Source organism: Oncorhynchus clarkii, chromosome 16 (genome assembly GCF_045791955.1).
Source record: "Oncorhynchus clarkii lewisi isolate Uvic-CL-2024 chromosome 16, UVic_Ocla_1.0, whole genome shotgun sequence".
In the NCBI taxonomy this organism is placed as follows: Eukaryota; Metazoa; Chordata; class Actinopteri; order Salmoniformes; family Salmonidae; genus Oncorhynchus; species Oncorhynchus clarkii.
In genome coordinates this window covers 43,407,541-43,423,202 of record NC_092162.1, presented here as the reverse complement: position 1 = coordinate 43,423,202, position 15,662 = coordinate 43,407,541, and the positions used below count along the sequence as shown (strand labels likewise).

At 44.6% G+C, this 15,662-nt stretch overlaps 1 protein-coding gene across 1 annotated transcript in view; it reads left to right on the top strand.

The window, feature by feature from the left end:
* Positions 1-360: 360 nt before the first annotated feature.
* LOC139367317 (plexin-A2-like) overlaps positions 361-15,662 on the top strand; it is a 346,959-nt gene continuing 331,657 nt past the window's right edge. The window contains exon 1 of the mRNA XM_071105532.1: positions 361-934. The gene's annotated coding sequence lies outside the window, so the exon portion shown is untranslated. The remainder of the gene's footprint in view (positions 935-15,662) is intronic.

Sequence of the window (15,662 nt, the reverse complement as noted above, 5' to 3'; positions counted from 1 at the left end):
AAGACACTTTATTGTGCATTCTTATTACTTGGCAACCAATCCAATTTTCCATAGCCTATACAGGAGATCGAATCAGAGGAAAGGGAAATAATTTATCCTAAAAGATAATGGCGTTATTGTGTTATCTGTCCTATCTTCTTACATTCACTGGAGGCTGATTTGATTGTCGCAAATTACACTGAGCAGAACATATGGCCAAGCCATTCGGAGGCACCACGCTGAAACAGTTAACACATGCAACATGCAAATGAGCCCGTGTTGCCGAAGTGTACAGGGGGGCTGGGTTTAAACGCTGTGGTGTGCATATGAGACTGTACTGTATGCTTCCCGGGTTCGGTAAGCGCCACCGTTTTTCATGCCAGTCTAGCACAGCCCTATGAGAAAGCGAGAGTGCCTGTGTAAATTTGTGCGGCAAGGTTGCTACCCAAACCGAAGAAAGCCCGCCGGACGATGACAAGCCAGGCTACAGCGGCTGTCATAGTAGAGGACATTATCCTGTGAACTAAAGGAATTCGCCGTATCATATAGGCATTCTGTTGTAATCGACCATTTAAAGAAAATAAAAAAACAGACGGTCAAACGAAGTTGCGCGCACTGAATGTTCATAGATTAATTATTGTGTTCGTAGCTAATATCAGCCCGGTGAAACCTTGCATCGGTTTTTGGGGATCTTTAGGCTATGAATGAGGCGACATTGGGTATCTGAAATTTTCTACGGATTGGGAGTGAATGGACCTTGGCTAAAATCTCAAAATTGATTGAGCATCATTGAGGAACGCCGTTGTAGACTTTACCGTAGTAGGCTACTCGGAGCATTTCCCGTGGATGTAAGTAGCTACAACACTCCATCACCTAAAGGAAGAGAAGACAATTCATTACTGGCTGTGTGATCAGAATAAAAACAGCACCAGGAGCTTCCATTGAAATCCGAAAGGTGAGTGAAAAAGATTAGCCTATGTTTATCATTATTTAAAACATGTGTCGGTTTGGTTTGAAATGTCTATGTGTTAGCCGATGATAGCTACAGCACAATTTTGTGCATTTGCCTTAATTAACACTGTTCTGCTTAATAACTAACAGTAGCTACTCTATTCCGCCACAATATTGTCAGAGAATTCTCAGCTCAATTCTCAGCTACCACAAAAAGGGGTTTGGGGCTGCTTATTAGGGTACTTTTGGGATATTAAGCTATATACAAGTAGCCTAATAACCAGCCGTATATCCCTTCTTGTAGTAGTTGAGAATTTATTTGAAAATTAGGTTAATAAGGCAATTTACATTTTATGGCAATAGGTAAGGTAAAAAAAAATGTGTCAGAAAAAAATGCCCACCCCAACCATGCAAGGAATTTCAGTGTTGTTATTATTCCAATGGTAGCCTACCAGTTACTTTTCAATGAATGTTTAGACAAATTTACGCATAGGCTATAGACTCATTGCCTCGGTGCGTAAACCCGTAATTACGCAGTTCCGTTCAGTCAGGTGTTGGGTTTTAATTACCATCTATTCTATCACCTCACGATCAACTTTTAATCAGAATGCAGCTGTCATCAGCTCATAAAACTAATTTGATTGAGTTTGATATATCGATATTATCATCGGCTATTCATATTGCATTGTTCTGGTTTGATATTATAAGACCTTTATTAAGCTCCGGTATTTAATCATTTAGTCATCGGATGAGTTATTTTTATCGGCCTATCCTCCCAAAGTAGTTTTCAATTACTTCCAATATTTGTAATCAACAGACAGATAGCCTAGCATCAGCTCTCCATGCTGACCTTGACTCTGAACCCGCTATTAGGGGTAAGAGTAGGGCGAAGAGAACCATTTCCATTACAGTGGATTTAGATTAGGCTTGATGTAGTGAGCGCTTGAAGTCTTGTACCTCATAATAATCTACAATCCAACATGTGAGAATAAATGTGACTTTTTTGCAGCATGTAACTCATTTCTGTTCTTCACTGCGTTACCCAGGTTTTACCCAGGTCAGGGGTTTGGAGTAGCAGTTACATGTACTCTCCAACACGGATTACTCTCTTATCCATCCCTCATACTTCTTCATATTTTATATAACTCTTTTGATTTAGCTAGGTTACTATTCCTATTATCGTTCCTATTACAATGTGGTATGCCGCAAGACAGAATAACAGCCGTCGTTAACCCCCAAGCCATGAAAGCAGCTAAATTCAGATGCATTGTTGCCAACTGGCTATAATTTAGAATTCCTGCTCAACTCTAGACTTTTCATCTGTCGAAGCTCTGGAACAGCAGATGCACCCACAAATCTTACATTTCCATCACAAACACACACACACACACACACACACACACACACACACACACACACACACACACACACACACACACACACACACACACACACACACACACACACACATACACACACACACAGCACTCGGGAAGCGCTCATAAGGGTGACTCTAAAGGAAAATAAATGTTGTCTTAAGTAGAAAATTGCCTTACATTTGCATGATAATAACTTGCATCTGCCCATAATTGACGGAGAGCATATTAATCGTTGTGACCATGCAATCAAACCTAGTTTCTTCTTGGTAAAATCAGGTTTTGTATATCTAAAGCGTGACATTATTGTAATATTCTTCTCAAAGTATAACATCCGTTTGACCCCAGAAACAGCCACCAGGATGGAAATTGCAGCCTTGGAAGAACAAACCACTACACGCAGCCTTGCTCTGATTATCACACGCTGATTATACTCACCTAATTAACTCCAATCTGAAGAGAAAGCACAAGCACTGATAGTCTGGAGTGGTTATAGCATTACCGGTCTGTTTGGGCAGTTGGGCACTCACCGTATAACTACATTATTTCCTCAAGACACTCATTTAGCCAGACTTGTTCCCCTTTTTGCTACACAACTGTACACGAACTCTAAAAATCCACCTCCACAAGAAGCAGAGTAAATTAAAATTCCATTCTGCTCAATGTAGCACTTTCAAGCAATCTCTTTGAAGAGAGGCAGGAGTGGACAAGCAGAGCTGTTGAGAACCACAACATCACACACTCTTTAATCAATAAGGTTAACTACACAAATAAAGCTCAAAGAATATGCCTTCACATCAAACTGGCTGGCTGGAGCCAAAATGAGCACTCTCCATTGCCCCGTTCCCCTTTCTCCTTTCGCTCAGCATGTGTTCCAGCATTTTGATTGGATTGTATTAAGCTGGTCAGAACAGGGAGGATTTATGTGACAGTGCTGATCTCAGTCCTATTGATTTGCTTATGCCAGTCAGTTTAGTACATGACTGTTTCCTGCGGGGTAATCGGGAGGTCTTATGTGCTTCAGGATGAGTTGTTTGCCTCTTTCAACTTTCAACAGCTTTATTTTAGGAAGGGTAAATTATGCATCTCATTAGACCCCCTGAAAGCATTCTGCGGCTGCTGGGTATTTTAGTGAATGGACGGACTGATTTGGTATTATGTTGGGCTGGCTGGTGTACTAGTACAGACATTGAGTACGAATGCTGTGTTGATTAAGTACAGTGCTCCTTTTACATGACTGGTAGTCATTGTCTTCTTCCTCTTCAGAAGCTCCCGACCACTGAGGCAGCGTCCCGTACCGTATGAAGGGTAGGGCTGGATGATAATGTAAACCCTGGACCCCCTTCCACAAGTCTCCTTCCTCGTGATGATGGGACTCTTCGTCAGGATGACACTACTGCTCAAGAGCGTCCCCTGTCGACCCCGACAATGACGCTTTAGTAGAGCTGGGCGAAATTGATAAAAATACATATTATATTGTCTGAATTAACAATCACCCATATTAGCCAATTTATTTTATTTCAAACTTTACATTTCTCTAGTATAGGCTACCTATCGTAATGAACCATGTCAGCAAAATTCCCATGATAAGTGGTCGGTATAGTCGGCGGCGATCATTTTCGGTTTATTGTCCCAGCTCTGCTCTTTAAACATCTGTGCCCATCAAGCAGACATGTTTCTGTCCAGGGCAAGATCTGGTCAAAGCCTTTCCCCGATGCCATCAGCAGTCAGGACTTCATAACCTAATACACGTTCTAGTGCATTGTACTTTATTATTTAATGAGTATGATAGGGGTGGTGACCGAGATACAAAGACAGTCTTCTCTGTGTTTTGTGTACGTGCTGTGTCACCAGCAACCAGCATGCAGCGCACATCGCCCCAGGCAGCCAGACTCGCCTTCCCCTGTTTAGCTTGAGAGTTTTTGACAAGTTGCTAGGCATGCAGGCGGAATCCTTGACCTATTTCTTAATGAGTGAACAGTGCAAACGCGTTCAGCGACTGGGTATTCTGGAGCAGGCTAGCCCCCCCCCCCCCCCCCCCCCCGCACACCCACAAACACACACACACACACACTTGCCTACACACACATCTCAATGCCTTGCGGGCTGGCTGCTGAGTGTTCACTGACTCGTTTCTTGCAGATATAGGTCTCCACATCGTCTCTGCTGGAGTGTAGGCTACTCACCCTGTTTGTTTGTTTTAAAGCAATTGGTCTCCCCCTCACCGGGATGTTTATCTGAACCTCTCAACTGTCCAGCTGTCACAACAGAGATCTCTATCTCTCTGACCCACACACACTCCACTCAGTCGGCCATGTTATGTGCCTGTGTGTACGTGTGTGTGTGTGTGTGTGTGTGTGTGTGTGTGTGTGTGTGTGTGTGTGTGTGTGTGTGTGTGTGTGTGTGTGTGTGTGTGTGTGTGTGTGTGTGTGTGCGTGTGTGCGTGCGTGTGCGTGTTTGTGAGGGAGAGAGAGAAAGTGAGAGTGTATCCATGTGAAGATTGACATAAGAGAGATTTGAATCGTCCGTGACATTGATCAAGTGGGGTGTAGCCAGGGAGAACGTTTAGTTGGAAAGTGGTTGCGGTATGGTGGTAAGCAGAACTATCTCTCTCCTCATGCTGTTCCAAGACTGGTTCCTCAGCCATAGCACTCAGCTCCCTGAGCTTTCCGACTTGCAGTTCCTCCCAACCCTAACTCTAACTCTGCTTGGAAACAACAGGATTTTATTATCTGCCAGCTATGCACTTCCTTCAAGCATTACCTTCAGCAACAGCTTATTTAGAGGTACATTATTTCAGCCTCACCCGTTGCTGAAAGTTGTATAAAATCAAGCACTCAGCCATGCAATCTCCATAGACAAACATTGTCAGTAGACTGGCCTTACTGAAGAACTCAGTGACTTTCAACTTGGCACCGACATAGGATGCCACCTTTCCAACAAATCAGTTTGTCAAAAGAATGCCCAAGTCAACTGTAAGTGCTGTTATTGTGAAGTGGAAATGTCTTGGAGAAACAATGCCTCAGCCGCGAAGTGGTAGGCCACACAAGTTCACAGAATGGGAACGCCGAGTGCTAAAGTGCAGTGCGTAAAAATCGTCTGTCCTCGGTTGCAACATTCACTAACTAGTTCTAAACAAGCAACATCAGCACAATAAATATTTGTCAGGAGATTCATTAAATGGGTTTCCATGCACACAAACCTAAGCTCACCATGCACAATGCCAAGCGTCGGATGGAGTGGTGTAAAGCTCATAGGCATTGGAATCTGGAGCAGTGGAAACTCATTTTCTGGAGTGATGAATCACGCCTCACCATCTGGCAGTCCGACAGACAAATATGGGTTTGGCTGATGCCAGGAGAACGCTACCTGCCCCAATGTATAGTGCCAACTGTAAAGTTTGGTGGAGGAGGAATAATGGTCTGGGGCCTACTTTTCATGATTTTGGCTAGGCCCCTTAGTTCCATTGAAGGGAAATCTTAACACTACAACATACACTGACTTTCTAGACAATTCTGTGCTTCCAACTCTGTGGCAATAGTTGGGGAAGGCACTTTCCTGTTTCCGCATGACAATGCCCCCGTGCACAAAGCGAGGTCATTACAAAAATGGTTTGTTGAGATTTGTGTGGAAGAACTTGACTGGCCTGCACAGAGCCCTGACCTCTGTGCTTCCAACTCTGTGGCAATAGTTGGGGAAGGCACTTTCCTGTTTCCGCATGACAATGCCCTCGTGCACAAAGCGAGGTCCTTACAAAAATGGTTTGTTGAGATTTGTGTGGAAGAACTTGACTGGCCTGCACAGAGCCCTGACCTCAACCGATCAAACACCTTTGGGATGAGTTGGAACGCTGACTGCGAGCCAGGCCTAATCGCCCATCATCAGTGCCCAACCTCACTTATGCTCTTGTGGCTGAATGGAAGCAAATCTCTGCGACAATGTTCCAGCGTCTAGTAGAAAGCCTTCCCAGAAGAGTGGAGGCTGTTATAGCTGCAAAGCAACTCCATATTAATGCCCATGATTTTGGAATGATATGTTCGATGAGCGGTTGTCCACATACTTTTGGTCATGTAGTGTAGCTAAGCTTCTGTTGGCCATCTTGTTCCCAGAGGACTTAGGAGTGGAGGGTAGACAGTAGTCAGCTCCAGATGGGTTGTGTCAGCGTGGGAGAGTTCAGATGCTTTTCACAGCCTTGCTTTGGGAGAGGAGGTTTCCACTTTCTTCTCATCCATCAGCCTAGTCACAGATATGAACAGAATGAACTATTATACACAACTCATTGTGAAGATCTTTTTTGCTATGCTTCTGTCGGTGTATGTACTGAAAGCATACAACCAAAGTTACAACTTAATGTAAGGTAGAGCGCAACATTTGTACTGCACACTGGTGGTTTGAATGTTTGATCAAGCAAGGCCATTTACTGTACAATCTCAACAAATGTAACTCTACCTTGTAAGACTTTACCTTGTAATGCATTTGAAAAGTGCCTTTATATGTCGCTATATCCAGGGCTACCCTGAAAGTCACGCTGCGGTCGCTTCCATCATGTTGAGTGGTTGTGTCCACGTAGCCTTGTCGTGGCTTACTGAAGCGTTGGGCGGACGCCCTAGCCTGTCCCCGCTACCGCCTCGACATTGGTAAATAGCATCTGGATCTGGTATGATCAGCACATAGCACAGGGGGTGAAAATCAATACTCCGGATCTGCGTTACATTTTTCCAATAGATTCACACCACCTCAAATGCATCATAAGATTGCAGAAGTGCTGCTGCCGGAGCACTCTAAAGACTGAAAGTGCTGCTTCAGTCCGTGAGTCCGAGGTGGGTGGTTTTAGCCTCTTAGCTGCTGTGTGTGTAATATTGTGTTGAGAGAGATTGTTTCCCCATGTCTGTCAGAACGCTGCTGGCAGTGGCACTGCAGTGGGTGTTGTAGGGCCTTATAATATCTGCAAAACGCGAATGCGGAAGGAATCCCGGGATTCAGACAATAAAACGGAATTCAACTTAGTACGGAATCAACTAAATCTATTGAAAATGAATTCATTTGCCCAAGTTGATCATAAGACAGGAACAGAATGCATCAATTATTCGTATTTTGAGAGAGAAACCCTGAAAAAACAGGGGAAAACAGAAACCTGGAAAAATTCAACGGAGAAAAGGGCCCTAGAGGTTGATGTGTTAGAGGGTTGGACTCAGACAGAGCAGTTGAGAAGAAGGCTCCAGCCAGTCTCTCTGTCTCTGCAGATGGCTGAATGGGGAACAACCATTAATGTTCTCCCTCTTTCTGCCAGGAGAATGTGTCCAGGGCACGTATTCACAAATAGTCTTAGAATAGGAGTACTGATTTAGGATCAGTTTAGCCATTTAGATCATAATGAATGGTCTGGGCCCAGACCTCACCATGCATCCCGTCTATTGACGGCGTGGAGGCTAATCCTGAACCCCACTATGCCCTCACCTCTCCTCTCCCAGTCCCAAAGGCCTGCCAGCTTGTTGAAACAAAGCCTTTTGTCCAACTACTGAATCCAGCAGATGGAGAAATGGACAGTAAATGAAAGTAGGGGAGAAAAGGAAAAAAAAGGTAATTTAGTGGAGCATGTTAGAGTAGAGCGTTTGCATTTAAGCCAGTCCTTTGGGAAGCGTAACGCCCTCACAAAGCGACATTGGCGTAACATTGGAGAAATGCTCCCTTGTTGCTGCAGTGGCAACAGCGACTTAGAGCCTCCAATGTGTGAGGTGCTGCTTGGCCCTATGGCAGTCAATCCAGACCCAGGAGCCCAGCTCTCTCTCCAGGGCCCGGGCAGTCTTTATTAAGATGTTAATGGAATTGCCTTCATGACACATTTGCATGGGACAGGATCGCTCTCCCCTGCCATTCTTTAGTGCCTCAATCTGTCCGCCACACTCAATACATCAGTCCCCCTCTCGCTCCCTCAGTCACACACCAGGCTCTTTAGGCATTCACCACCATCTCCACATGTCTCTGCCCAGACCCAATCTCACTGTTTATCTGATCCCTCCTGTCACAAGCCATGCTATATTTTACCTGCTGTAACACAGTTACCCCAATGCCGGAGATAAGAACAGCAATCATGAAACCAGGACCTCCAGAATAACGTCTGCCTGTTTGTTTGGTGGTTAACTTCACAGTGGCTGTAAGTCACAGGCAGCCTGTCAGTCTGTCAGATCCAGTAGAAAGCCAAACACTACCTCATTAGCTATGAGGGTTGCTTTGATTATTCAAGAAGGGGCTGAAATTGACATTTGGGTTGTTTGTGTTTCTTGAACAAAAAGCTCAGGCTGTTCCTCCACCTCACGCCGCCACTATTTGTTGTGCCGAGAGACTGTTCCCAAGGCGGCACAACAGCCCAATCAAAGGGGGAAAAAGACCTTGAGCTTTACATTCAAATGCTTTTGACTTTTTCAGTTTCATGAAAGCACTGAATGCATTGTCTCTGTCTCTGCGCTTTCCCTTTCAGTCCGGGTTGAATGTAAGTCAGTTTCGGCCTGGAAGCATCAATAATCAATTAGCTCGTGTCATGGGAGGATGTGCTTTTTTGTTTAGTTTGGAAGTTGACAATAAGTGAGCAACAAAAGGGAGAGAGTGGGTGAGAGGCAGTCAGGGAGGGAGGGGGCACAGTACAGATGCCAATGGGCAGCTGTCTGTAGCACACAGACGATAGTGGTTGCATCCCAAATGGCACCATATTCCCTATGTAGTGCACTACTTTTGACCAGGCTCTATAGGCTCTGGACAAAAGCAGTGCACAATATAAGGAATAGGGTGCCATTTGGGTCACAACCAGTACGTGCCTGTGTGTGAGTGGGGGGGGGTGGGGGGGACAGGGCTCCGGAGTGGGCACTGGGCACAGTGGGCAGATTGGGTAAACAACGCCCCCTGGTGATGTGGACGGACGCCCTAGCCTGTCCCTGCCACCGTCACCATGGTTACCACACACAGTGGCGGCAACGAGCGGCATTGCTTTGGCTTGTCTAGTCTGCTCATGTGCTGTGAGAAAGGAGTTCTAAGCCAACGGCAGCTTTGTCTCTACTCTTCACTGTTCTGACGGCTGTCCAATTACAAGCAGACCAATTACAACCTGAAGCAGCAGTGTATTACTGCTCTCCATTAGCTCTTTTTCATCCAGTTCAAAAAGCTATGTGTAATTTGCTGCTGCACAGTACATTGACTTAAGCTTTATTCTTCCTCTCTTGGAAATGTAGCTTACAATTCATACACTTTATGCATTTGCATCAGTGCCATATAAGCTTTTCTCCCTTCACCAGCCTCCACTGCTTTGCATTATCTTATTATTTTGCACAATTGTTAATGAGAATAGCGAGGAAAGGAGGAGTGTTATGGGGATGAGTATTCCATAGTGTGTTACCCTGGCATGGTCCTGTTGGATCTCTGGAGCACCGTGACATGTAGCCACCTGCATCCAAGCTGTCTGTCTGCTTTGTTACAATTTTCAAGTCAGCCCTGGCCTTATCTGTGTGGATAGCTCCTCTTCCCCGCCAGAGACGCCTTAACACATCCTCTGCCTTCAGCTCAGAAAACCAGAGGAGATAAGGCTCCAAAATGAATTCCGGGGAAGAGATAGCGAACAGAATACCTCAAACCAGAAACCTCCCTTTCCAAAAAAACTTCCCTGTTTTCTCTCTCACTTCCAAATAAACACTTTCTTTCCACTATGCTGACCATAACAAATCCAACCAAAGCAGTGATGAAAGACCTCGAAACTTCAAACTGAAAACCCTGAAACCCATCCTATCTGGGCTACCCTTCTCCCTGTGATGTCGGGTTTGTGTGAAAGTCTGCTTTGGACAGACAATCACATAAGGGCAGGCAAGTCACTGACGATTGCACACCCTCCTTTAAATATATGGAGGGTCCATTCGTAAGCCTTCAACACTGGGTCATTTTTTAAATTGAACCTTTATTTAACTAGGCAAGTCAGTTAAGAACAAATTCTTGTTTCCAATGACGGCCTACCCCGCCAAACCCAGACGACGCTGGGCCAATTGCGCGCCACCCAATGGGACTCCCAATCACAGCCAGATGTGATACAGCCTGGATTGGAAGCAGGGACTGTGGTGACGCCTCTTGCACAGAGATGCAGTGCCATGGACCGCTGCGCCACTCGGGAGCCCGAGTGATGCCACAACAGTCTGAAGGAATGGAAAAGGTATCGGGCTGTGTTGTTAAGAGCTTGGCTAAGACCTGTTCCCTCATATTTCTGTATCTCTGTCTGCCTCCAGACTCTTTATTTTGGCCCAGGAGGCCTCAGAGTGCTCAGGCCAAGGGAAATGAATTCAGTCTTCCTTGGGGCGGCTAGCTACAGAATGTTGATGCATAAATACATGACTGACCCACATGTGACCTGTATATGTGCAGGGCAGTGGGAGCCAGAGAAAAGGGCTTTTTTAAGAAGGCATCTTCCCACTGGGCACACACTGGTTAAATCAACATTGTTTCCACGCCATTTCAATGAAACTACATTGAACCAATGTGGAATAGACGTTGACCTGTGCCCAGTGGGTTGTCACATTATATTATGAGTAGGTTGAGGCGTGTGGGAAGATGGTAGACTTGACATATAGCCAAATGTATAGCGGAAAGTTTGATTTTATGTAGTTCTAGCAGCTGTTGTTATTGATTGTAATCTGCCTCTGACCTTTCAGGACAAGGCTTTGGAATTCACCCCCAGCTGTGTGGAAATGTGTTGGGCATTGAAGGGTGAACAATCGACAATGGATGTTGTTTTGTCCTCCGTTCTTGTCAGCCATCGCGTCAAATGATATCAAGCAAATAGCCATTGTGATTTGGGTAGTAAAGTAAACAAACACTATCGTTTTTAAAATGCAGCAATTTGTTCCCCTTTTTCCACGCGTGATCGTTTATCAAGATGAATCCATCAGCTGGAAGTTGAGTTTTGTTTTTCCACTTTTACCTCCCTCACTTGTTCCCTCCTCTCTGGGAAACTGTCTGTATGAGCTCCATGAAGCAGCATCTGCACTGCCACAAAAGCGCCACAACCAGTGAAACGGGAGACATGACAGACGCATCTCCGCGCGGACAGCCTTGCATGTTCGAGGCACGAAAAGAGACACAGTTATTACCAACATAAGCGCCTCCTTAGGTCTTAAATTACAACCGCCGCGCAAAATAAATAATCAAATGGTGACATCATGGGTAATTCACTGATCAACAGCAATGTGGGTCAAGCAACGGTGTTTCTTTTCTGTAGCATTTAAGGTGAATGACGGGTAGAATTAGGGGATCTAAGAGAATTATCCTGCGTGGTGCGTGGAGCGTAGTGTGACAGCGCCGAGACTGGCGGCTGAAGAGAGGAGATCCTCTGTGTTGTCCATGAAGATGTTGATTAAATATGACTGCTCTGAAGCACAGAGCTGCTGCCTGAAGAAAAAGAAGGCGGTAGGAAGGGAGGGAGAGGAGAAGGAGCGGGGACGGGCAGGTTTGTACTTGAAAGCCGTGAATGAATATCTGCTCATGTTTCATGTCTTAATCTGCAACAGTTTGGGATTTGTGACCTAATGCCATTTAAAGCCTGACACACAGAAGTAGGGCTGCACGATATGGGCAAATAATCAAATAGCCATTTTGTTAACCAAATATTGCGATTTTACACATGGGTGAACTGTTGGAATCATAGACATTAAATTCAAATTACGATTCTGTGGTTGGGGTCGTTTGGCATGATAACTAGTGAAAAAGACAGGTATAGTAAAAGTTGTTGTGACAGGAACCAAAGTGTCGGTCAGAGTTTCCCAGGGGACCCTTATTACACTTTAATTATAGCCTCTTGCGATATGGATATTGCCCATGTCAATATTGCAATTTCGATTGAGAAAGCCCTACCCAGAAGGTGAGGGGATGGGATCTTTTGACGGGTTCTTAAAGCATCTTAGAGTAGGAGTGCTGGTCTAGGATCAGTTTTGCCTTTTAGATTCAAATGAAAAGGACAGGGCGGACCTGATCCTGAATCAACTCTCCTACTCTGAGACGCTTTATGAATACGGGCCCTAGCGTTGCCATTGCAGAGGACGGAGTGTGTGCCAGGTCCTTATTGTTCTCTATCTGGTTTAATACACCGGAGGAGAGAGACCAAGTACTGCTGCTGTTTTGACAGAAAAAAAAATCTCATTACTGAAACCTTTGGGAAGCTTGTAAGAACTGTATTTTTAATGCTTTTTTGGCCGCTGCCTCTACAGGCAGTCAAACTACTACTTGTGATCTTTTATGAGAGTGCTTTATATTTTTCCATTTGTTTAACATCAGAACATTGTGTTGACAGAGGGGAATAGGTGAGATTAATTTGCATCCAATTACGCTAGAGATATTATCATAATTCAAATTTACATGAACACAACATTGAACGTAAATGTTTGCTATCTTCTGTTTTTCAAGTCCTAAGATTCATGTTTTATTTTCATTAATCATGCGTTGCTATTGTTCCATGTATCATTGATGAGGGTTTGTTCTATTAAGCAAAATGCAGTATGCTTGACAGTGTCATTGTTGATCAAGAGAATTAAGCATTCATTCCCTGTGTTCTTTTGCGCACACAATTATGCTCCGTTTTCTCAAAGCTGACGATTAACAGCTTACAGCTTCAGCCCCCCTCCTCTTTCTCCTCCTCCGCCTCCTCCTTCTCCTCCTCCACCTCCTCTTTCTCCTCCTCCGCCTCCTCTTTCTCCTCCTCCGCCTCCTCTTTCTCCTCCTCCGCCTCCTCTTTCTCCTCCTCCGCCTCCTCTTTCTCCTCCTCCGCCTCCTCTTCTCCTCCTCCGCCTCCTCTTCTCCTCCGCCTCCTCCTCCTCCTCCTCCTCGTCCTCCTTCTCCTCTTCCGCCTCTTTCTCCTCCTCCTCTTTCTCCTCTTCCTCTTTCTCCTCTTCCTCCTCCTTCTGCTGCCTCCCTCTGTTCTCTGTTGTCTGTTTGCGTGGGTACAGGAGTGAGAACAAGTGAGTAAGAGCGGGTTAGGTCGAGGGATGCCAGTCGAAGCAGACGTGTCTGTGTAGCTGTAAGATGCTGTCAGATGTCACCATTCGTTCTTCTGTTGGCTGTCATTTGGCAGCCAAACCGCTGTGTTGGTTCTCCTCTGTTAAATACACTGAGTGCACAAAATATTAAGGAACATCTTCCTAATATTGAGTCAATTCATCAGAGAATGGACTCTACAAGGAGTTGAAAGTGTTCCACAGGGATGCTGGCCCACGTTGAGTCAAATTCTTCCCACAGTTGTGTCAAGTTGGCTTGATGTCCTTTGGGTGTTGCACCTTTCTTGATATACACGGGAAACTGTTGAGCGTGAAAAACCCAGCAGCGTTGCAGTTCTTGACACAAATCAGTGCACCTGGTACCTACTACCGTACCCCGTTCAAAGGCACTTAACTATTTTGTGTTGCCCATTCACCATTTGAATGGGGCAGATATACAATCTATGTCTCAATTGTCTCAAGGCTAAAAAATCCTTCTTTAACCTGTCTCCTCCCCTTCAGCTACACCGATCGAATTGACATCAATAAGGGATCATAGCTTCCACCTGGATTCACCTGGTCAGTCTATGTCATAGAAAGATCAGGTGTTCATAATGTTTTGTACACTCTGTGTAGAGACTTTGTACTGCACAAGTTAAAGGGGAGGGGCTGTCAATTGGCCAGTGTTTCAATCACTGTGTGAATAGGTTTAAAGCGCACTCACACCACACACACACACACACACACACACACACACACACACACACACACACACACACACACACACACACACACACACACACACACACACACACACACAGGCATGCCTCTTCACCACACAGCAAACCCCATGCCTTTAATCCTGTGGCAGCCCGGCAGCCCGTCTCCACAACCGTTGAAGGGACTGATAAAGGATACAGCTTCTTTGTTTGCTCTTTCACCATGGTATGTTACTGTGTCTGCTAATCTGTTCTATCTGCACAAAGGACTAGCAGCTTGAATGGTTCCAGTTGTGAAATACTCTAAATGCAGTCTGGCTTCAACGCCTGAGGCAGGTTTTACATGTAACACTGCGTCAAGGTAAATAGACCCCTTTCTCTTTACACAACCCTGACGCTGCCAGCCATAGGTCGCTCTGAACCCAGGGACAGGAAGGAGGGACAGGGTTGGCTTATTAGCGTAAAGTTTCCAGGGACAGGAAGGAGGGACAGAGTTGGCTTATTAGCGTAAAGTTTGCAATCATGTGCTCCGTTCTTCAATTGAATGTCCCCTTCTGTATTGCAAACGACTGAATAGAGGTATTTAGGGATGGTCGTGAGGGTGTTAGCAAGCTGGTGTGATTGACAAACCAATCCCCATTAACCTTCAGCAGCTTCCAGATGGGCTGTAACAGACTGGCAACAGGCAGCTGTGTTAGAACGAGAGGCATTTAGATTACCCATGGATGGGTGGTAAACTGTTAAAAAAAAACTATACCGGTATTCATTCACGGACCGGTTTGGATTTTTACTTGACTTTCTATAACTATCAGTTCGGACCCCAGTCCTAATGATGAAAGTAGTACAGGAAATGAAGAAATTGGAGTGAATGCTGGAATTGAACAAATAACTATGCAAATGCACACATAAATAAATACAACAGTTTACTATAGAATACTACAGTGCTTACTATAGAACTCTATAGTAAACTGTAGTATACTGTAGAATACTATTCTACACACTGTAGTATCCCTCAATCCATTATCCAGTACTTACTATAGAATGTTATAGTATACTACTGTATTATCCACCAAAGAAACACTGTGGTAAATGACTAGAGTAATGTCCGCAAACATACTACAGTCAGCAAAAACACTACACTTTTTTTAACTTGAGCAAATTTTACAGTATTCAATTTGCATATACCCCGCCCATTCCCCTTCGCCGTATCACATCATAATTTGTGCCACCCATAAGTGAGAAACCTACATGCAAGTATAGACCATATATCCTACCTATCTACAGGTTATGGAAAATGTGCTCTTTTAGTATGTTTGCAGTAGATTTTCTATGTCTGCAAAAACACTACAGTAAATACTACAGTATACATCAATCTGCCAAAAATACTACATGAATTACTATACTTTTATATTACTACAGTATTTATACTATATTTGACTGTAAATACTACAGTATACTCAAGTTAACACGACAGTCTCCAAAAACACTACAGTGAATAATATAGTATTTATACTATGGTATACCATAGTATTTTATTAATGAAGGGTGGCAACCATTGGTCAAGTACCAGTCGTATTCAGTGTTCTACAAATAGGACTACTGTCAAATACTGTCATACTGTCACTTGCATGTGTAATGTA